Source organism: Sus scrofa, chromosome 2 (genome assembly GCF_054392235.1).
Source record: "Sus scrofa isolate SSC_HxYL_T2T_F1_AM1 chromosome 2, Sscrofa_HxYL_maternal_Yorkshire_Landrace_v2.0, whole genome shotgun sequence".
In the NCBI taxonomy this organism is placed as follows: Eukaryota; Metazoa; Chordata; class Mammalia; order Artiodactyla; family Suidae; genus Sus; species Sus scrofa.
In genome coordinates this window covers 35,225,083-35,250,436 of record NC_139384.1, presented here as the reverse complement: position 1 = coordinate 35,250,436, position 25,354 = coordinate 35,225,083, and the positions used below count along the sequence as shown (strand labels likewise).

Below are 25,354 nucleotides of genomic sequence, written 5' to 3'. Positions count from 1 at the left end.
TAACTTCAACCTTGTGACATTCTCTCTTAAGAAATTGTTGATTGCTAGGTCATCAATTTTCTTGTATGAATGAGTCATTACTTCAGGGCCCTGAGATTCCCCATGCCATTGAGAAGTAATATGATGCTCTAGTGGACTTTCCTTGTAACAATTCACAAAGCCCTAGATGTTTCATTTTTATTTAGGTACCAGGTGCTCTAGGAATCAACATTAGAAATATGTCACTGATCAGTCTCCACACCTGAATTCCATTCAACATCCTGGTCTCTCAGTTTCCTAGCTTCCTTAGATCTACTTTTTTTTTTTTTTTTTTTTTTTCACCTCTGCCATTTACTCATATGATCATAGCCTAGATCTCTAATTTCTAAAATTTCCATTTCAAATATCCCACTCTCTAACCCTAACCTCCTGTCCTTCTAGATTCCTACTCAAATACTCCCACTGTTTTTCAGCCCCTTGGGGAACTCCAGCTTCTAGTCATTGTCCAATGACTGTAATTCTTTTTCACCATTACCCCCTTTATGTCATTATTAGTCTTTTCCCTTTCTTCCTCTGTCATAATGCCTCACATAATCCCCCAGTTTCTTTAAACCCAACTAATTCCTTAGTCCACGCCTGCAGCTGAACATTATTAGAAAAAAGAATATAATTGTACTGACTGGACTAATTTCAAATTTATCACCACAGATTTATTCAGTCAGTTGATATTGGCACCAGCTGTGTGTGAGGCACGCTGAGGGTGTATTAGTGAAGGAAAAATATAAAAAAATTTCCCTCTTAAGGCATATATTCTAGTGGGTGGTAAAATATATGTTATCAGCAAGTGCTAAGGAGAGTATACAGCAGGGAAAAGGAATAGGAAGTGTTGATGAGAAGAAAGGAGGGAGAATTGCTATTCTAGCTAATAAAGAAGGCATTACTAATTTCAAAGTCTCCTTGACAACTGTTTCATAGCTCTACTCTTAAATTCCTAGCTCCTTTTCTCTCTCTTAGCCGATGATCATGCCACCTACATATAAAGAGATGAAATAAAATATGAACCATGTCATATTTCTACTGTCAGTTCCACCATCTTTCCTATTATCTCTACCCACCCACTCTGTCTTCCTTTGAGTTTAATGGAGAAGTACCTCTTTTAAGTAAGCCTCTATATTTAAGCACTAAATTCCATTCTCTCTTTTTTTTTTCTTAAGGATTTTCCTCCTGAAATTGTCCCTTTCCGTCACTATCAGCTTCTCCCTCTCCATGAGAGGATTCTCATCAGTAAAGAAGAATTTTTAATATCACAATGTAAAATATTCTTTTTGCCCCAAATTCCTTTATGACTTTGCTTCATTTTTTTCTCCCCTTTATGGCAAAAGTCCTTGAAAAAAGTTGTTCATATTCTTCCTTTCCTCCAGTTCTTCACTTAGCATTTGCTCTTTATTTTTTTGTTTTACTTTTATTATTTATTTATTTTTGGTCTTTTTTGTCTTTTCTAGGGCCAAATCTGCAGCATATGGAGGTTCCCAGACTGGGGGTCTAATCAGAGCTACAGCTGCCAGCCTATGCCAGAGCCAAAGCAACGCAGGATCCAAGCCACGTCTGCAACCTACACCACAGCTCATGGCAATGCTGGATCCTTAACCCACTGAGCAAGACCAGGGATCAAACCCGCAACCTCATGATTCCTAGTTAGTTTTGTTTCCGCTGGTCCACGACGGGAACTCCCACCATTTGCTCTTTAAACCACTCCAAATGACCTTTTGTCCTCACCACTTTACTGAAATAACCACTTCTTCATTCTTGATTTGCTTTTTCTAGGCTTATTCACCTCAAAGTTACTGGTTTTCCTCATCAACTCCACTTCCTGGCCTCCTTTTCCTCTAACAGACTTCTAATTTTGGAATACCTCTGGCCTTTGTCTTTGGCCCTCTTTTCTATCTACATTTGTTCAGAGTTTGGTCCAATGGTTTCTAAGGCCAGCTCTTTATTCATGCCTCTATAATTTGTATCTCCAGCCTTGACCTTTCCACTATACTCAACATAGGTTTAGTCTAATTAGCTATTTGAAATTACCACTTAACGTGGCCAAACTCTAAATATGTTTTCCTTTCCACCAAAATCACCTTCTATTTCTTGACTCATTAATTGGCACCTCGTTGCTTGGTTTGGGGCCAGAAAACCAAGACGTCATCCATGATTCTTCTCCCTCTCGAACACCTCTTGACTACACCAAAATATGGTCCTGACTCCACCACTTCTCACTACCCCTGCTGCTTTAAGTTGAGTATAATTATGTCACCTCTAGTCTGACTTACTGCAAAATCCTTCTAACTTTTCTGTCTGGCTTTACTGGGCCCTGCCTGTCTGTGCAACTTTGTCTTTCTCTAAATTCTTCCATGTTCTCTATGTTCCAGCCACTTTGTCTTTTCTGTACTGAGGACATACAGATTTCATTTCCACATCAGACACCTAGCTCCTGCTATGCCTTTGCTTAGAATTGTCTTCTCTATTTTGTGGCAACCTATTTCTCTTAATTCAGGCTAATCATGTAAAGCAGAAGTTGGTCCTTTCCTCATTTCCATCATCACTGTTCTCCATTCCCTGTCTGTATATACTTTATAATGCTTACCAGCACCTGAAATTATCCTTTTTATTTATGTGTGTAAAGGCTTTTATCTTTTTCTCCCTTACTGTAAGTCCTTAAGTAAATAGACCTGTTGTCCATGTTTACCTCTTCTCTCTGTTGACTGGGACATGTAGGTGATCAAAAGTAAGTGTTGAGCGATTTATTCCCAGAGAAAACTAAAGTCATGAAAGAACTGCTCTTAAGGTCTCCATAGGTGAGTGGACACATAGGTTTGAAGAGAAAATTGAAACCATATTGGACATTGAAAACTTTTTAAAGCAAAACTAACAAGATTTTTGTAAAAATAGGTAGGAACACAAGTTAGGCAACCGAATCCTGCAGGAATTACAGACTTTGGCCTGCCAGGCTCACTTCTTACCTAGATGTCAAGAAAAAGACCAATAATTTACTTTGCGTGAACCATAATCAGAGGCTATAGAATAGGAATGGCAAATTAAATTTAATTGGAGCATTAAAGTCTCCTGATTAGCACACCTCTACTGATTGCTGTTCCTGGTTCATTTTGTTAGCAAGCATCCTGGACTTAGAGGGAAAATGTCCCACAGGTATGGGAAGGAGGAATGGTAATGTAAAAGCATGTATTTAGTTTTAATTATCTGCAATCTTAAATATAATGGAATATTTCACACAGTTCTTTGGGAATATGACATCTGAGGATTCCTTGAAATTTTGAGTCCCTGATATTTTTATTCCCTTGCTGGGAAATTAGGCTATAAAAAATTCCAATTGACCTAGACCTGTATTTTCTCTAGCTCAAAGGTAAAATACCAACCAAGTGAAAACAAAATTATATCAGAAGCTTCCTGTTTTTTATGTCATTGTTATCTAAAATACTTAAAATAGTATTTCTTTGAAGAATGTAGTTATTTTTTTTCACTAGAGCCTCTCATCTTTAGCTCATCTTTTAAGGAATAATTATTTCATATTACCACTATTAGCTAGGATTACCCCATTTTGAAGAGAGTGTATTGCCTAAAATTTCTAATATTTTCTCTAGGTCTTCTAGAGGCAGGAGTAAAAAATGTTTGACTACTATAATCAAATCTGTTTTTTTTTTTCCATAATCTGCGCCAATAGATCAATATGCTAATGCTACCATCTTTTACCTAGATGTTCTAGTTATAGGGTTTCAAGAATTGTGTCCTACCTTGACTAAAGGCCTAGACCCTGTCACTGTACCATTTTATCCATTACTTCATAGAACCCCCAGTGAATGCAGTTCTCATATTTGGACATAGTAATATACAAAAAATGAGTTTCCAGAAATAAATACCAGACCCACAAGCTAAAATCCCAAAATTCTAAATCTTCCATACCTTTCAATTATACTTTCAACAAGTATTACATTTGTAAACCATCAGAAACAAGTTATCTCTTACTAGATCATTTTGAAACTTGATACTCTCCTCATGGGTCACTTTCCACCTCAGAGAATTTGGCCTTATTAGGATGGATGGATAAATGGATGGACAGGTGGATGAGTGAGTGGATAGAGATAGATAATATGTATAGACACTATATACACACATATATAAACATAGATAAGCATAGCAATAGCTACATTCTATATCTGTGTGTTGGTGTGTATGCCTACACATGCATTAAGAACCTATATCAATAAGATTCTTCCTAAAGACCTTCACAGATTGCTTGTTAGACATTCAGTAGCCACCCTCTACATCAATGGACAAGAGTATACTTCTTTTTCTTCTTGCTATTTACTAAATATAATGTATGTCAGTCAATTTCTTATCACTTTACAAGTATTATTTAATCTTCATAATAAACTTACCTCATAGCTAACTATTACTTTCTGTATTTTTATAGATAAAGACATAAGTTAAGCCAAAGTCACAGAGAGCTAGTCAGTTGCAGAGTCAGAACCTAAACTAAGATGGTCTCACTCTAAAGTTTGTACTCTTAACCACTATACTGTAATGCCTGCCTATTAGAAGGTCACTTAACACAGACACACAGATTTAGTGCAAATCCCTAAACCAGTAGGCTCATGTATGTATGTAATAAATAAGCCTTGACTAACCATCATATTATAGGGATAAGCTAGTGGATATAAAGTTTCTTGTCTTTGAATAGCTCAGAATCTAGCAAGGGATGATCAGCATGTAAACAATTGATTGCACTCACTGTAACTACATATATAACTATGTACATATTCACTTCACTTGAGACAGTGAAAGGTGGCATAATTGTCTTGTTGGGTGAAAAAGTATTGGGATTGACTCCACAAGGAAGATGACATTTCCAGGAGTGCATTGTAATAGAAATTAGACAGCAAAAATTGACAGTTAAAGTTTCCAGATCTGATTTGGCATATTCTTTGGGGCAAATAACCTTTTATTAGGCAAATATTGGGTTAAAAGATAGGTTATCTCTGCTGAATCATAACAGTATATCAGTCTGTATCTATATAGTAGCCCATACTTTTCTATACAGATTAAACACTGTAGTTTCCTTCATATTCAGGATGATTTTCTTGCTATTCTTGTATTTTCTGGGTCATAGAGAAGAAAGGCAGAGTGTCATCAAAATATAAGTTGTCCTGATTTTCCATACATGAAACTTCAAAACTGCATCCACGAAGAGGAAACTGATATATGATTTCTTACGAATCTTGAGATTTTGATATTTTTAACGTTCTTGAGTACCTCAATCCTTTTTTTCCTTTTTTCTCCTCTTTTTAGGGCTGTACTTGCAACACGTGGAAGTATCCACGCTAGGGGTTGAATCTGAGCTGCACTGCAGTTTGTGGCAACGCCAGATCCTTAAGCCACTGAATGAGGCCAAGGATTGAACCCACATCCTCATGAATACTAGTTGGGTTCTTAACCTGCTGAGCCACACTGGGAACTCCGTTAGTATCTCAATTTTTATGTCTGGATTTTCTTTTCTTATTGAGTTGTTATTTATACTTCTACTTCCTTTTCATTTTTAATCTATTAAGACCTGCCCTCCAAATGCTTTTCCTCACTGATCTCTTGGTCTGTATATCTTTTGAAATGTGGTACTCTGAACTGAAAATAGTATGTGCTGTGACCCCTCCTCCCACCACACATACCAATAGAACGTAGTGTTATTGTCTTCCCATCCTCTGAAAACAAGCCTCCTATTAGCAAGTTATCAGGATATGTTGATTCATTTTACATACAATAAAACTTATTATCAGCTATACCCACTTTTGCTAAGATAAATGTAATAATCTAAAATGAGACTCTCTAGTTCCTATTTTTTTGCCATGCCTTTTACCTCTTGGCCTTATAAGCACATTAATAACATTAATGAAATGCAGTTAGTTTTATAGTCAAGGAGAGTGTTGTATAAATTAGTAAAACTAAAATGTGTTGAAAAACAGTTAAATGTATGTGTTTTTTTAAAACTCCTGGTTTATTGACACCCGAATATGTATTTTGATTTATTTCTATGGAGGGTAAGATAAGAATTTACCTGTCTCTGAATTTTGAAACATATTATGTGATTAATCATACATATTATATAATTTGTATTATAATTATATTTCTTCCCATTAGAAAGGACCATCCATGTCTTTTCATCTTTCAATCCATAGTATCTTGCTTAGTTGCTGCAACTCAATTGACATGCATTTTGCTTGTGAACCTTTCTTCAATTGAACAGTCATTCAAAGGCTTATTTTTAAAATAACTCTGTTAGAGTTAATAAAAACAATAACTTTTAGATTAGCCTTTTTTATATACATATCTGTATTTAAGCTACTTGTCCTCATTTTTATCTTTTTCCTTTATGCTTTATGTTCTCCTTACACATAAAATGTATTCTTATAATCTGTCATATATTGTCTTTTAATGTGAATATAACATATTATTTCCCCAGGAAGGTAGTAAGTACTTTGAGAGTAAGAGTCATGTAGTATGTCTTATATGCATCTTCCCTCAGTTTCAGTACAATGCTGCTATACACATGGCAGATAACGTTGTATGCTTGGATTCTCAGCTGCACTTAACCACTTAGAACCATAAAGTTAAAGCTAGAAAATTTGTGTAACTTTGCCTATGCTTCCAGCTGGCTGATCCCTCCCTCTGCAATCCTCAGTCAAATCTTTTGATTCACATTCTGAGGAGGAAACTCTTAAAAATATGAAAATCTTCCTCACAGGAGCAAGACAAGGATGCCCACTCTCATCACTTTTATTCAACTTAGTACTGGAAGTTCTAGACACAGGAATTAGGCAAGAAAAAGAAATAAAAGAAATCCAAATTGGAAAGAAAGAGATAAAATTACAGCTGTTTGCAGATGACATGATACTATTATAGAATATTCTGAAGATGCCACCAAAAATCTCCTAGTACTCATGAATGAATTTAATAAGGTTGCAGAATACAAAATTAATGTACCAAAATCTGTCACATTTCTATAGACCTATGGTGAAATATAAGAAAGAGAAATTAAAAGTGCAATTCCATTTATAATCACATCTAAAAGGATAAAATATCTAGAGTAAATCTAACTAAGAAAATAAAGGACCTATATTCAGAAAACTGTAAGAAACTGATGAAATAAACTTAAGACAACACAAACAAATAGAAACATCCCATCATGGCGCAGCAGAAACAAATCTGACTAGGAACCATGAGGTTTCGGGTTTGCTCCCTAGTCTTGTTCAGTGGGTTAAGGATCTGGAGTTGCTGAGAGCTGTGGTGTAGGTTTGGCTTGGATTTGGCTTGGATCCCGCGTGGCTGTGGAATAGGCCGGCAGCTGTAGCTCCAATTAGACCCCTAGCCTGGGAACCTCCATATGCTGTGGGTATGGTCTCAAAAAGCAAAAAAAAAAACCAAAACAAAAAACAAAAAAAACCCCCCAAAAACCCCAAAAAACAAATAGAAAGATATACCCTGCTCATGGATTAGAAGGATTAATATTGTTAAAATGATAATACTATTCAAGGCAATCTAAAGATTCAAAGCAATCCTTGTCAAAATACTAATGGCATTTTTCACAGAACTAGAACAAGGAATTCAAAAATTTGTATAAAAATATGTATTTAGGTCAAACCTTATTTAATGAATCATAGGCGGTTATGATCTTCATTCCCACACACTTCCCCCATTCCTTCCCTTTGAATTCCATAAACTTACAAAGTATGAATTATACAACCAAATTAATAACCTATGAATATGATGATGATGCCTATACCCTACTAAGGTAGAAACTCACTGGCACCATCTTAGAAAGGCTAGAGATAAATAACTTTGAGAAAAGCATGAAAGACTTGTTGAGTACATGAAATTGTCAATCTTGTAGGCCTTCTCTTTACTATCATTTATTTGAAGTCTAGACACACATGCATGAAGGGCTCAAATACAGTATCTGATTATCATCTTATTATTATTACAGTTAATAAATATACCACATCAATCATAATTTCATCAGTATCCCTCATTCAGGTTTAATGTTGGAGTCCTTAGTTTTCTTTTCTTCTCTGTCTAGGTTCGCACTCTTGGTAAATTCATCGAGTTTAAGGGCTTCAGATACTATCTTCATATGATTTCTGTCTACACTTGCATATCTAAATACCTTTTTACATCTCCATTTGGATGTATAAAGAGACCTCAAATTTAATGTGACTGAAGATGAACACCTGACCTTTACCTGAAACTTCTTTACTTACAACCCTGTCCATCCTTCAGAAATCCACGTTGTCATCCTTGATTCATCTCTACCTCTCTAAACCTAGCATTACAAATCCTATTGCCTCTAACTTCAGAATATATTATGAATATCTAGATGGCACTACCTCCACTGCTACCACCCTAGTTGTAACTGCTGTCTCTTACATGGATCACTGTGGTGACTTCTTACCCAACTTTTTTGTCTCTTCACTGTATTCTCAACACGGCAGCCATTAATGATCCTTTTAAACATGAGCCACGTTATGCCACTCCTTTGCTCGAAACTCTGCACTGGTAACTATTTTATAGAAAATGAAGAACTTACAGTAGCCTAGAAAGCCCTATCGTGTTCAGCCTCCTCATTACTTCTCTGTCCCTTTATCACTTTGCTCTGGTCACTCTGATTTCCTTGCTGTTCCTCAAAATTACCAGACATGCCTCTGAATTAAGGCCATTGCACTAGCTATTTCCTCTGCCAGGAAAGGTCTTCCCGCTCCTTTTCCCTTCAAGTCGTTTTCAAACATGACCTTCTCACCTGACCATTTTATTAAAATCACAAGTCTAGCCCTTCTGATCTTATTCTTCTCTACTTTATTTTGTATTTTTGATGTCACTTATTACCTATTAAAGTGTATGATTTACTAAGCTAAATTTTTTATTATTCTCCCCTACCCCTACCAGAATATCAACTCCATAAAGGAGAATTCTTTGCTTTGTTTGCTAATGATTTTCAGTAACTAACAGTGATGAGATAACTGCATTGGGGGTAGTGTTCTGCAGACTCAGAGTTGTGTGCCTAAATATAACTCCTTTTCTCTTTGCCTCTGTTCAACAATGTAAGTGAAAATAAGGGAATAGAAGAAATACACACATATATATGTACTTATGTACATATACATATGTATATACATATATATGGGTTTACATGTTATGGAATGGTTAAAATACATTAAAATGTATACATATAATAAAAAATATTTTCTATATTAATATAGAAATAATAATTGAGTAATATTAGATTTTAAATATTTTCTTGCATATAAATAGCTGTCTTCATCAGTAACTTAAATATATATTGCTTGGTTTTGATAATATTTCAGTAAACATTGTTGCTGAAATAGGATTTTTTTTCCTCTTTTCTACACAGATATATCCTCTATGCCATCCATAGCAAGATAGTGTTAAGAATAACCATTGTCACATTCTGACTGTATGTTCTGTTTGGTGGATTTTTCAAGTTTTTTTTTTTTTTTTTTTTTTTTTTCTTGTCTTTTTGCCTTTTCTAGAGCCGCTACCTCGGCATATGGAGGTTCCCAGGCTAGGGGCCTAATCGGAGCTGTAGCCACCAGCCTATGCCAGAGCCACAGCAACGCCAGATCTGAGCCGCATCTGCGACACCACAGCTCACGGCAACACTGGATCATAACCCACTAAGCAAGGCCAGGGATCGAACCCACAACCTCATGGTTCCTAGTCGGATTTGTTAACCACTGCGCCACGAAGGGAACTCCTGGATTTTTCAAGTCTTAAAAAATCTCCTTGGTACTCACTTTAAAATGAAACTGAGTTATATAGCATCATTTCATTATTAAATATAATACATAATCAGAATACATCTTTAAGGCATTTTCAACTTAAAAGTTTCAGTTCTAATTTGAGGGTAAGGTGGTACAATTGCTCTATTTTTTGTTAATTCTTATATTTATTTGAGCAATATCTTTTTAGAAAAATGATTGATACTCCTATATATCTAACATAATAACCCATTTTTTTTTTTTTGCATTCTGTAGACTTACTCTTCCTTATTGCTCCATGTCCCTTGTTAGAATATTATTATTATATCTATCAAGGGAGATTTACCAGTGCATGAATCACTTTGTCTTTGGGGCATGTAAATATTTCTAACTTGACACTTGTGTTAACAGTGGGTAACTCAGGTACATGCCACTTTAGGACAAGATGAAGTAAAATATAGCATTTTCTTAAATCTGAAGTTTAAGGAACAGGGCATTCTAAACCACCAGATACTATTTTGGTGTAATCTATCACCTTTGTTAACATTTTATTAGATATAAATCATAACATATCAGGTTGCATAGTGACAATATGGTTCACTGTGCATTCTATTTTTATAACTTTATTTAAAACTGACATGTAACTTGCTGTACCTGAAACCCCAAGTGAGCCAGTTATTGGAGTGTAACAAAGTTTTGACGTCAGAGTAGCTATTTATTCCACTGGAAACCATTAGCAATGCATTACCCTTTGGCACTGCTGTTTTTTTACAGAAACATGGTTAAAAATTTATGACTGATTTTGACCAATTAGATTTCTTTTCCTCTTAGAACTAAAAAATTATATACAATACATAAATATATATGCACGTGTGTGTATATGTAATATGCATAAGCTTTATATTCCTAAGATATGTCATATATATATAAATGTTTATGTGTGTGTATTTATATACTAACATTATATACATTAAGCCTTTTAAAAGTTTCTTCTCAAAAGCCAAGCATTATGGTTTTATTTTTCTTAATTTAGTGACTGACTGCTATTTTATGGGAATTATCTGCATTTTATTATTATTTATTACAATGGCAGTGGATACTGCACATCTACCATGTTTGTTGGCATTATTGCTATTGCTCCTATTTTAAAAGGAGTCCTTAGCATTTCATTTGTTTACTACCAACAGTGGAGTCTTTGGAAGTGATGGGAGTAATACCATTTTGTACAAATGTAATATAATTAGTTACAGAAAGATTTTCCTCCTGCTTCGTTTTACTGGGGTTTTTTTCCCAAAGGGAATAAAATATGTGTTGTGCATCCACGCATGGAGCTAAAGTCCCTTGACTTTTGAGCCAGCCAAGCTCCAGCTTATATGCTGAGCTCTGCTAGTGCATCTCAAATTGGATCTGATGGGACCACCATTTGTATTTATGAAGAGGAAAAAGATTTCAGTTTTTTATTTAGTGACGTAGCTGCTCTTAAAACCCTGTAGAGACATTGCCAGTATTGTTTGTGGAATAACTCAGTTGTGTCAGTTAGGAGATGTCTGCATTTATTAATCTGAGGAGAGAAAGTTATTCTCTCAAACTCCAGTTTCAGAACTCAAATTCAACAATTTACTGGCACTGTTATTTTTTATGTGTTTTCTACTCATTAATTCTCCCATTTTTAAATTGATGTGTAGTTGATTTACAATATTTTGTCAGTTTCAGATATACAACAAAGTGATTCAGTTATTTATATAGATATGTATTATATATATTAGCTTATTTTTCATTATAGGTTATAACAATATGTTATATATAATTTCCTTTTCTATACAGTAAATTCTTATTGCTTATCTATTTTATGTCTAATAGTTTGTATCTCATATTGATTGTTTTTCTTTGGAAAATTCAAATGCTTATGTATAACAAATCTAATAGTAGGACAGCTCCATATTGGTAACCCTTTCAGCTTGTTATAATTTTTCCAACTATATCTTTTTCTCCTGAAACTCACCAACTCTTTTGAGATACAAAATGTATAGTATGACTTCCAACTTCAAAAGTAGCATATTTGTAACAAAGCATCATAGAATTGCCCAGTGGTTAAAAGTCTAAGCACTGGAAACAGAACAAACAGGATTAGAATCTCAGTTTGCCAGTACCTCTGATAGTGAACAGATTATTTCAAAATTCTTAGTTCCCTGACCTGTAAAATACATATAATAATAATTACTACTTAAAAGACTATTTTTCATAAGGATTAAATGAAATAACAAGTATAAAGTCCTAACTCCATGTCTAGCACGTAATAATAATAAGCGGTAGTTATCATTTGTGCTATTGGACTTGCTAACTCTTATTGTCTGCAGAAGCAATAAATACAGCATGGTGTTTAATAGTATAGGCTTTAGAAACAGACTGCCTGGATTAGAATCCCAGCTCTACTACTTACTAGCTTTGAGGAGTTTCTTAACTATGCTGCCTCAGTTTCCCCATCTGTACAATGGGGGAACGTAATAGCAGCTACCTCGGGTGTGTTCGGAGATTATATACTTTATACAAAGATAGTGCTCAGAACGGTGCCTGACACATAGTAAGGATTCAATAATATTAGCTATTTTTGTAGAGATACTATTGAATATGGTCTAAATGATATTTGAGGTATTTAAAGTCCAGCACTGGCATTTTATAATAATTAAACAGACCCACCTATAGAAATGCTTTTCCCAAAGACACACAGGTTTTTTTGGACATTTTGACATCTAGCCCAGCAGTCCTGACAATAGTCTTTCAATAAATATTTATTGTAAAACTCATTTAAACACAAATAAAGTAACCTAAATAATTGACAGCAAAATCTGAATGAATTCTTCTTAGTACTTATTGCAAAACTTTGTTATTTCATATGTTATTGTTAGATTTTTAAAAGTTGAGGAATGTAGTACCTTCAGCAAACATTGTGCTGATATGAAGCTAACGTGGCTTATTCTGATTCATTTAATATTTGGATAGTTTCTGTTCTCAAGCACGCAGAAGTTTTTCATCAAGCAGTTAAAATTTCAGTCTGATAATATGTGCTAGTGACCTAACCATCCACATTGGTGATATAGAGGCTAGATCTCTATAATTCCATTTCTTTACTTCCTCCTCTCTGTCAAGGGTGGATCCTAAAACTAGAGCGATGAATAGACTTTTTTCCTGGCATGCCATTCTACCTTTTTAAAAAATGTATACGTGACTCCAGAATTATTATATTAAGTTGTTGAATCAGTTTCATCAGAGAGATGTGCAAACAGATGCCCTGAATCATCCTCTCAAAGCTATCTATAGTAATACTTTGACCTCTTGGTCTTGAAACTAACTGACTTGAGTTTAATTCTTAGCTTTAACACTACTAGCTATGTGACCTTGAGCAATTCTGTCATTATCAAATACCCATTCTGTTCCCTATCACTGTGCTAGAAAATCTTATAGAAAGACGTATAAAACAATATTTTCTAAGCTCAAGTTTCAATAATTATTAAGTGAAAAGTGTTTATATTGTATACTTTATAGGATTGTGATGAAGGGCAAAGTACGATTAAGTTAAAAAGTGAATCATAAAGTTGTATACTGTTATTTACTGCTATAATCTCATTGAGAATAGGGATTAGTTTCTAACATAGTATCTGACACATGGAAGTATTCATAAAATGTCAATAGCAGACTGATGTCCTTAAAAATCTCAAAACATCTCTCTGTGCATAAAGAATATTAACATTTCAAAATTTAAATTCTTTGGATTTGATTTTCTAACTGGACTCCATATATACTCAGAATTATGTTGAACATTCCTTTGAAGTTTTCTAAAATAAAATATACTATTATCTTTTAATATTTGCATTGTTATCAGCAAGCCCTATTTTCTGCAATGTAGTGTAGAGTTTGAATAGGCAGAAATTATGAAATTGATTAACACTGTTGTGGTCAAAAACTGATATTTTCATGCATCTAGAGCCACAGCCTCCAGATTTTAGAATAATGTAATGTATATGTCATATATAAATGTATTCAGTGGCTGAAAATACATTTTGCACCCGAACTTAATAATAATCCTTGAATAATAAAGCTACTTAATTGCTTTAGTACTCAAATGCTTCAAATTTTCTAAGTATTTGGGTATGGTATGTTTTATTAATTATATTTATTAAATGGATTGAAAATACAAAATTTAGCATACTGGACCACATCTAAAAATCTTTCATGTACTGTATTTTAAATTTATAGGAAGTGGAATCTTACAGACTAGAAGGTATTGGCATTAGACAACATTAACCTGACCCTCAAAAAATCAAATCCTCAGGATTATCCTTACATTCTACTTCAAGGTTTGAACCTAATCACCCAATCAACTTTTTGCAAAATAATGACAGTCAAGATATACGTAAAACAAATTCCTCTTGGTTTGGGATATTACCTCCTACTAATGTTCACTCAAATATTTTTTTTTAATGAAAAACAATACACAGTTGTCACAGAAATAAAACTAAGCAATTGAAAAGTACAGAAAAGTCTTTTCACAGAGAAGCCACTGTAAAATAGTATCTCTAAAAAATTTGCTTCTGACACACATTTAGCTGATTAATTTGCATTTATAGAGGGAATGAGTTTTTCCTAACTCCCTCTGAACTTAAAAAAACAATGAAAACCCACTAAAATCTCACTATCAATTTTAAGTTTTAATGAATTTTTGCAAGAGGTCGGAAAGGCCATATTTTCTTTTCCTAAAAAAAAACCCATGAGCTACTTGCTGAAATCTTATTATATTATGTAATAACCATATTGAGTTTTGACACTAATGAGAACCACCAATGAGAAAGGTTTGCTTGCTTTCTTTTCCTTCTCCAGATGCATTATTTTGTTATTTTGTCTTTTTTAGGGCCACAACTGAGACATATGGAAGCTAGGGGTTGAATTAGAGCTGCAGCTGCTGGCCTACCCGACAGCCACAGCAATGCCAGATCTGAGTCCCAACTGCAACCTACACCACAGCTCACAGCAAGGCCAGGTCCTTTACCCACTGAGCGAGGCCAGAGATTGCACCTGCATCCTCATGGATACTAGTCAGTTTCATTAGCTGCTGAGCCATGATGGAAACTCCCTGAATGCATCATTTTAATGTACTAATGGTTGTCAGAAGTGTTGCCAATGAGTATTCAAGACTACAAGAGAAACTTGGTATGTCTTCCTAGAGTATCAGTTTGATTTGTTAAACATCATTTTAAATTAAACATTATTGTAAACTAGCTATAATGGAAAAAAATAAAAATCATTATATATATATAAAACATTATTATATATTAAAATGAATACAGATATACGTACAGTAGATTATACTATATATTAATTTTAAAATTCAAACATTGGACTTATGGTCTGAATTTTTCATGAATGACTGCTCTCTTCATTTGAAAAGCACTGCTGACTTCCATTATAGATTTTTCCTTCACTTAAAAATACTGGGTTAGGAGTTCCCGTTGTGACACAGTGGAAACAAATCTGACTAGGAACCATGAGGTTGCAGGTTCGATCCCTGGCCTCACTCAGTGGGTTAAGGATCTGACACCGCTGTGAGCTGTGGTGTAGGTTGCAGACGCAGTTCGGATCTAGCGATGTTGCTGTGGCTCTCGCATAGGCTGACTGCAACAGCTCTGATTAGACTCCTAGCCTGGGAACCTCCATATGCCTCGGGTGCGGCCCTAAAAAGGTAAAAGACAAAAAAAAAAAAAATTCTGAGTTATATTTAGTGATTTTTATTTTTTTATTTAAACTGAATTTATAGTGCTGTTTTATAAATCATCCATCAAAAGATACTTGGGTAGGAATTGGTAATTTCAGACTTGCACATTAGAGTTAGGGTCAGTTGATGCATAAGGACAGCTAATACCCCCACGGGACTTCCTCTGTGTCTGTGACCTTATTGCTCACCAACAGTAAATGGTGTTTCTCTCTTCTTTCTGGAAGAGGGCAGACTCCCTGTCCACCCCATTCTTTCCCCCTCCCCCTTGGCAACCACAAGTCTGTTCTCCAAGTCCACGAGTTTCTTTTCTGTGGAAAGGGTTATTTGTGCCGTGTATTAGATTCCAGATATAAGTGATTATCATATGGTATTTGTCTTTCTCTTTCTGACTTACTTCACTCAGTAGGAGAGTCTCTAGTTCCATCCATATTGCTGCAAATGACATTATTTTGTTCTTTTTTCTGGCTGAGTAGTATTTCATTGTGTTTATATATACCACATCTTAATCCATTCATCTGTCAGTGAACTTTTAGGTAGTTTCCATGTCTTGGCTATTGTGAATAGTGCTACAATGAACATAGGGGTGCATGTATCTTTTTCAAGGAAAGTTTTATCCAGATATATGCTCAAGAGTGGTATTACTGGGTCATATAGTAGTTCTATATTTAGTTTTCTGAGGTACCTCCATACTGTTTTCCATAGTGGTTGTACCAGTTTACACTCCCACTAATGGCATAGGAGGGTATCCCTTTCTCCACAGCCTGTCCAGCATTTGTTATTTGTTGACTTGTTAATGATAGCCATTCTGACAGGTGTGAGGTGTTATCTCATAGTAGATTTGCTTTGTTTTGTTTTGTTTTTTTGCTTTTTAGGGTCACACCCATGGCATATGGAGGTTCCCAGCTAGGGGTCCAATTGGAGATGCAGCTGCCAGGCTACACCACAGTCACAGCAATGCAGGATCTGAGCTGCATCTGTGATCTACACCACAGTTCATGGCAACATCAGATCCTTAACCCACTGAGTGAGGAAAGGAGTCAAATCCACAACCTCATGGTTCCTACTCAGATTCGTTTCTGCTGCGCCATGACAGGAACTCCTCTCAGTAGTTTCGATTTGCATTTCTCTAATAATTAGTGGCACTGAGCAAATTTTTTCATGTGTCTTTTGGTAGTGTTATAATTCTATCCTTCAAAATAAAGTACTTCAACTTTTTCTTCCTTATTGAAGAAAGAGTTGAAGTTAACCTTAGCTGAATTCTCTGGTTTTGGTTGGTATGAATTACGAATTTTATTTCCTTTGTTAATTTAACATAGTAGTATTTTTTTTCTTTAAATTCTTCTTGATAATGTAGGTGGCAAGATATCATAAACAGAATCTTAAAATACACTCTTTTAGGTTGATTCACTGGTTATAAAATGATTCCATAAAGCATTTCATGAATCTAAATGTGAAAAATGTAGTTCCCATCGTGGCTCAACAAAAGCAAATCTGACTAGCATCCATGAGGATGCAGGCTCCATCCCTGGTCTTGTTCATTGGGTTACCGATCCAGTGTTGCTGTGAGCTGTGGTATAGGTTGCAGACACAGTTTGGATCCTGCGTGCTGTGGCTGTGGGATAAAAAGATTTGTAATTGTCATGTGATTTACTAGATTTGACCTTTTTATCACAATAAAATACCTCTTTGTATTTCTAGTACTGTTTCTGTCTACTGTATTTGATACTGTCTTTCTTTTGTGTAGTGTTTGCATGACATTTTTTCCGTCTTCTTATTTTCAACCTCTCTATGTCCAACTTGTCCAAAAAACAGTCATTATCTCTTATAAGTAGCATTATCATTGGATTTTGAAAATCTTTTTTATTAGCTTATTTAGTCCAAGAATATTTAATGTAATTACTAATATATTTGAGTTTAGACCTATCTACTATCTACCTACTGGTTTGGGTTTTTTTTGTTGTTGTTTTTTTTCCTTTTGTCTTTTGTCTTCTTCTTTTTTTTTTTTAGGGCTGCACCCTCCGCACATGGGGGTTCCCAGGCTTGGGGTCTAATTGGAGCTGTAGTTACTGGCCTATGCCATAGTCACAGCAATGCCAGATCCAAGCTACATCTGAGACCTACACCACAACTCATGGCAATGCCGGATTCTTAACCCACTGAGGGAGACCAGGGATTGACCTGCCACCTCATGGTTTCTAGTCTGATTCATTTCTGCTGGGCCACGACAGAAACTCCCCTAGTTGTTTTTTTATGTCTAACTTTTTCTTTGTTCCTTTTTTACTTCTTTATTGTCACCTTTTTTCCTTATTATTCTATCTCTTCTCTCTGTTTGTTCATATGTTATACATTATTTTACTATGCTTTTTAACATTACTCTGGAGTCACAGCATACATAATTGTTTTATGAATCTCTAATATAAATTAGTACTTTAGTCTCTTTCTAGACATTGAAATTACAAGGACTTTATAACATATTTACTATGCAGTGCCTTTTGTGCCACTATTGTATATTTTTAACTATCTCTATATATTGAACTTACAAGAAATTTTTATAATCTTATACAGTCAGTATTCATCTGGATTTACCCATATGCTTACACATTTCACTGCTCTTCATTCCATCATGCATTTCCTTTCTTTCATTTGAGAGTATTTTCCTTCTACCTGAAGAAAACCATTTTTAGTATCTCTTTCAGCATGGATCTTCTGGTGGTGAATTATCTTAGTTTTCTTTGTATGTAAATATCTTTATTTGCTTTTCACTTTTGCAGGCAATTTGTCACTTATTTTTGTCTTCTGGCTTTTATTATTGTGATTCTGACTGTTGCTTCTATGAATCTAATGTATTTTTTTCCTTTAGACTGTTCTAATATTTAATTTTCTTTTGTCTTCACAAATTTTACTATCATGATCTTTTTTTTAAAATATATGTTTGTATCCACTTTGGAATTTGTTTATTTATTATTTATTTTTTTATTTTATTTTTTGTCTTTTTTGGGCTATACCTGTGGCATATGGAAGTTCCTAGGCTAGTGGTTGAATCAGAGCTGCAGCCACCATAGCCACAGCAATGCCAGATCTGAGCCACATCTGTGGCGCTGGATTCTTAACCCACTGAGTGAGGCCAGGATCGAACCTACATCCTTATGGATACTGGTTGGAATCTTGGCCCTCTGAACCACAACGGGAACTCCCTTATTGTGCTTTTTGACTCTCTTTTTTGGTTTTTTTTTTTTTTTTTCTTTATAGGGCCATACTTACAGCATATGGAAGTTCTCAGGCTAGGGGTTGAATTGGAGCTGCAGCTTCCTGCCAGCCTGTGTCATAGCCACAGCAATGCCAGATCCTTCAACCCACTGAGCAAGGCCAGGGATTGAACCCACGTCCTCATGGATACTAGTTGGTTTTGTTACCCCTGAGCCATGACAGGAACTCCCCTGACTCTGTGATTTTGAATTCTTGAATCATTTTGTAAAACTCTTGACCTTTATGTCTTTAAACATTGCTTTTACCTCATTTTCTATCTCTTCTTCTTTGGAATTCAAGTTATACATATGTTAGATCTCCTTACCATGTTACATGTCTCTTATGCTTAATTTCTGTATTTTCCAAATTATTTACTTTGCCTTTAAGTCTTAATACTTTCTACTGGACTGTCTTCCATGTCACTAATCCTTTCTTGGGCTATTCCTAAGCTGCTCTCAAACCTATCTATTGAATTCTTAGTTTGTTATTATATTTTTCTGATTTCTATTGGTCTGATTTTTATTTTGCTATTTTATATAGAGGCATTTTGAGCCAAAAATTATCTCTTTGTCCTCTGTTCTCATGAACTTATTAATCAGTACGTAATGATCCATTCTGATAATTCTATTCTTGTGTATACTGTATATCTATTTTTATTACCTATTCCTTAAGGTTGGTTTATCTAATTTTTTTTTTTTTTTTTTTTTGCCTGCACTTGTGGCATGTGGAAGTTCCCGGGCCAGGAATGAAACACTAGCCCCTGCAATGACAATGCCAGATCTACTGCAATGAAAATGCAAAATCCTTAACCTGCTGTACCACAAAGGATCTCTAGTATTTTTTTAATTTGATCTCACACATTGTTTTTAAGAAATCTTGGCGTTATTTTGAAAGTCTTAAAGCTAGTTTTCTCCATAAGGCCAAATGTGACCATAAGACCAACTCAACCTCAGTCAACCTGCTATTAAAAGAATCTCTTGACTCCCCAACTCAAATTTCCACCCCACAGAATATGAGCTGATAAATGATTGCGCTTTAAGCTACTAAGTTTTAGGGTTTGTCACATGGCAAACATTAAGTGATTCGAAGAACATCAAGACCATTGTTATTAATAATTTCCGTGGACCATTTTAATGTGTTTGGCAGTTGTGTATGTCTGGTTTCCACATTTGTGTGCTATGGTTAGGATCATTACTGTACTTGAGATTAGAGTTAATTAAAGCATATATTTTATATTGTTGATTAATATGAAGAAGTGTTAAACCCTCAAAGGATAAATGTTATAGTTATGTTTTTCTCCCCTAGCTAGTCTCAGGAACAGTTAGTTTTCAAATTCAAAGTTTTGCCTGAAAATTTTTTTAAGGTTTCATATTTTAAAAATCGCTTCTTTATCCAAGCCCACTTTTTCAAAGAAATCCGATTCTATACAAATAAGTCTTCTGTCCATGAAACTGATATTTATTTATCCCTGGGCAGTAAAGAAAAAAAAAAAAAGTACCAATTTATATAAAATATTTTGTAAACCATGGGAGTTTTGGGTTTCTAAAGACAAAACCGGATAAGTACTCATGTTAACTACAAGATGTTCAACTCTGTGAGTTGGATCCACTTTTATAATTTGTGGGGTAAACTATCCTTAATCATTATCATTAGACTGTATGCAGGTAGAGGAATGTTGAAGTTCCATGTTCAATCCTAAATCAGATACACAGTGAGTAGCAGCTACTCTTTCATCCCCAACCTCAGTATGTACTACTTTATAATAAAACAGATCCAAAAATTGTATTCCAAGTGCAGATGACGTGCCAGTGTCAAGATTAACAGTACTTATCAAGGTTTTATTGGCACTCTGTTGCTGAGTGCCTTACTTTTAATGGTGTTGGGTTGTAGAATTATTCTCATGTAACATGCTCTTTGAATCACAAACATTTTGCTTACATCCTGGACATCCTAGGGTAATGGCCAATGATAATGACAATGATTTAAACAAACTGTACATTTTTAGTTATGCTAAATGTCCTGGTTTGATTCTGTTTTTGTGCCATCATGATCCTCTCTGGCCAAATCACACTTTTCTGTTACTTGTTTCATAACACTTGTAAAATAAATGCAAAAATACTAAAAATATAAAATTTGAGTAAAAGGAGGAAGAAAATAGGACCTGAGGGAAAAAGAGAGAGAAAGTCAAGAAGAAAGAGATGAAAAAAGTAAAAAAGTGGACATACATTCTGCCTGTCCAGGAAAATTAGCCTCAATACAGTTGCATATGTGAAATAATACCTCAGAGTCTGAAGTTAAGGCTGTTTTCAACAGATTGGTTGTTAATCTTTTGGATGGCTTCTTTACTCTGAGAATAATCTAATTCTAGAAATATTTAATTGACAGAGCATCAGAAAATTCTGCCTTAAACACATGATCTACTTTGTGGTGCTGCCTCATGGTTACTTTTTTTCCCATATGATATCCTCATACTTGTATATGATTATGCTGAGTTTTGAGCCACAAGGATTGCATTTTTGTTAATTCTTTGTCATGCATAAAATTATATGAATATTGTGTGATAAACAGTTATGTTTGAAGTCATCCAAGAATGCAAACATCCCTATATTATTTTTATTTTATTGCTTTAAGCAGGATAATAGCTCTATGCCTAAGGAATAAAGGACTGGGCAATAGTGATTTGTTTGAGGCTTTTGCTGCAGTGTAAAGATTTCTGTGTTTCAGGATAATACTGAAAGAGTTGTGGAAAATATATAGATTAGAGATTGTACTAGATCTACAATAATTAACAAAACTTCACGAGTACAGTGTGACGGAGACACGCTTAGCAGTGGTGTACAAGAGTATTGGATAGTATAAGTCAGCAGTGTGAAACAAGTTCTAAAACTATTTTGACCTTGACCTGTATTAATATAGTAACTAGAACAAAAGAGGCAAGGATTTGGAGTTCAAATCTAGGGACATAGGCATTCAAAAAAGAGCAGCTAACATGGTGAAAGATGTTTTGTGTGGAGAATAGCAGAAGAAACAAGAGATGCGTGATTTAGAGAAATGAACATCTGAGGAGCATAACAGCAATAATAGTTATATGTTTTCCATTGATAGGAAAAGAAAAAAACAACTCAAATTGGTTTTAAACAACAAGGTATTTATAGGCTCATATAACTCAAAAGTTCAGAGACGAGTTAGATTTTAGATGAGTTCAATCTAGTGGCCTGGTTAATCTTTTTCTCTGCTATACAGTTTTGGCCAAATTGGCTGCCACCCTCTCTCTTCTTTGGTTGAGGATATCTGCTGGTAATGATCAGAGTTATGTGGTTTTTCATATCAAGTGAGAGTCTGAAAAACAGTTTTCCTCCAGCAGCTCATTAGAAGAAAGAATTTTATTTTACTGAATCCTTAGGAAATATCTTTTGTATCTCATTGATCAGAGCTGTGACACATGCCAATCTCAGAACAAATTTTTAGGGGCCATGGGGCTCATGTGTGCAAAGTAGCTTAGCTAATCATAAATATGCCTCTTGAGCTGAGATATTATATCTGTTAGGATAGAATTCTCAGGAGAAACAGAAACAGTAGGAGATATAGATACAAATATACATTGTGTGTGTGTGTGTGTGTGTGTGTGTGTGTGTAAAGAGATTTATCTCAAGGAATTGGCTCACACGGTTGTGGGGAATGGCTAGTCTGAAATGGTAGGGCAGGCTGGGAAACTGATAGGAAATGATAACACAGTCTGAGACAGAATTTTTTTTCTTCCTCTGGGAAACCTCATTTTTTGCTCTTAAAGCCTTTCATCTGATTGAGTGACACCCACCCATACTACTGAAGATAATATCCTTCTCTCAAAGTGAACTGATTGTAACGTAAACCACATCTATAAAAACCTTTATAGCAACACCTAGATTAGTGTTTGATTAAATATCTGGGTACTGTAGCCTAGCCCACTTGACACATAAACCGTCATAGATGTGATCAGAAATTCTTGGCTAAATTTTTGAGGTCCTGTTGGAAAAGAGAGACTGGCAACTAAGAGGTAGCCTAGAAATATCCCTTACAATAGCTAACAATAGATAGATGAAAGGCTGCCATGGATTTTTAATTGTTTAGCATGGACTGATACCTGGGACAAAAGTTATAAACTAGTGAGGAAACATCCATCAACTGAAATAAAAAAACAACTGACTGAAGAAAAGCAGTAGTGAGTTCTTACTATTGGGAATGTTCAAACACAAGCTAGATAACCATGGTTTATAGATAACTTACGGCTTAACATTTAAGCCTCATATTATGTGTTCCTGACATCTGAGGAAAAATGGGGGAACCTTGAATGGCCTAATCACAAGTTCTCTTCCCCACTGTGCTTCCACAGAGAAAGTTCCTAGCCAGACGACCCTCCTTATCAAAGGGAGAAGGCACAGTACCTGCTTATCCCTGTGTAGCAGGTTTCACTTCCCTGCCAGCCCGTGGAACTATTCAAACAAGCCAACACGTATTTTCATGGGCATGGGACACCTCACCCTCATGACACTATAAAATCTGCTTCCCACAGCCTCTGTTGTGCCACTCTGTTCCTAAATGCAGCAGCTATGTACCCTGCATGGCATTTGGTGTCCTCCTCCTCTGGACTGTGAGTGTATGTGATTAATAAACTCCTGTCAATCTCATCTGTCCAGTGTCAGGTGCTATGTGTTTGCTCAATTATTTCCATAATCTTAGAATGGAAATCCCTTCCTCACTAAAGAGGTAAATGAGACGTGATGAAAATGACTCTCCTCCCCATTCGCCCCCCAACAGTGATGGTGGAAAGGGAAAAGATTAAAACATGAGTTAAATAATTAGAAGAAGTAATTTGTGAGTTGCTTTCCAATCCCAAGATTCTACTCATTCTATTATCGATGCTAGTATTAGCATTCATTTTATATTTTCCAAATACAGACAGCAATTTGTCTATCTCTGTACTATTAGCACTCATCAGGTTGTTTTGCAAACTATACATCTCTTCTTCTCAGCTCAAAGCTCAGAAAGCTATGCTTTATTTGTCTGTATATACCTCAGAATAGCATAATGCCTGGCACATAGCAGATATTCAGTGGGTATTTGGTGAATGAATCTGAATATCACTTTTCCCATCAGAATTTGAGAAAAAATTACCAATGAGCTGTGAAGTTTTCCTTAAACAACGTAATACATAAGTAAATATCATAAATATGAATTCCCCCAACACTGTTGAAATCCACACTCCACACACCTGTAGATGGAGGGAATGAGGTCTTGGGAGTGTTGCCCAATTTTTCTCCTCTCATTTCCCTTCCAAAATGCATGCCAGTCGCCCTAAGGCTTCTGAAAACCCTGAAGGCAGCATCTCACTTTGTGTAGGAAGGAGAATTAATATAGCTGTAAGGTGATCCCAACTCCTTGCCTGTCTGTTGATTCTGAATGCTCCATTCACTTCAAAAGTCCCCGCTGAGAGCTAAAACATTGCTTCTGCAAGAAGGCATTTATTTTAGGTATAATTTTATTCTTTAGGTATGCAGCTGCATACACCCCTATCCTGAATTATGTGAGGAATGTGGAGAAAGTGAAAATGGTTGGCTTGAAGATGTTTGACATATCTTTTTTTCTGTGATACCTGTTCTATTACTTATTATATTTAAATTGGTTTACTCGTTAATCTCATATTTATTGAGATAATAATTGACATATAACAATGGGAAAGTTTAAAATTTAAGGTGTATAGCACAATGATTTGACTTACATATATTATGAAATGATTAGCACAATGTTTAGTTAACATCCATCATCTCATAAATACAAAAAAAGAAAAAGAGATGTTTTTTTCCTTGTGATGAGAAATCTTAACTGTCACAGACACCACATAGTAGTGTTAACTATAGTCATCATGTTGTGCCTTACATCCCTGGTACTTATTTATCTAGAAGTTTGTACCTTTTGACCATCACATTAAATTCTCCTTTCCTTATCCTGCATCTCTGGTAACTACAAATCTGATCTCTTTTTTTTTATTAGTATGTTTCCCTTTTCTCTCTCTCTCTCTCTCTCTCTCTCTCTCTTGATTTCATATAGTACATGTCTTTCTTTGTCTGACTTAGCATAATGCCCTCAAGGTTCATCTATGTTGTCACAAATGGCAAGATTTTCTTTTTCATGGCTGAATAATATTTTATTATATGTACATATCACATGTTCTTTTCTGTTCTTGCATTGATGGACACTTGGGTCACGTTCACGTCTTTGCTATTGTTAAGTAATGCTGTTATGAAGATGAGGGTGAAGGTATCACTTCAACATAGTCTTTTTATTTCCTTTGGATATGTTCCCAGAAGTGGAATTGCTGGATGGTATAGTAGTTCTATTTTTAATTTTTTGAAGAATTTCTATACTGTTTTTCATACTGGCTCCACCATTTTACACTCCCATCAGAAGTGTACAAAGGTTTATTCTTTTGACAGAATGGCATATGTTCCTTTTCCCAGCCCATAGATTTAAGAATTTCTTTTTAAGAAAAACA

At 35.1% G+C, this 25,354-nt stretch overlaps 1 protein-coding gene across 12 annotated transcripts in view; it reads left to right on the top strand.

The window, feature by feature from the left end:
- METTL15 (methyltransferase like 15) overlaps positions 1-25,354 on the top strand; it is a 382,010-nt gene that overhangs the window by 138,175 nt on the left and 218,481 nt on the right. The window lies entirely within an intron of this gene.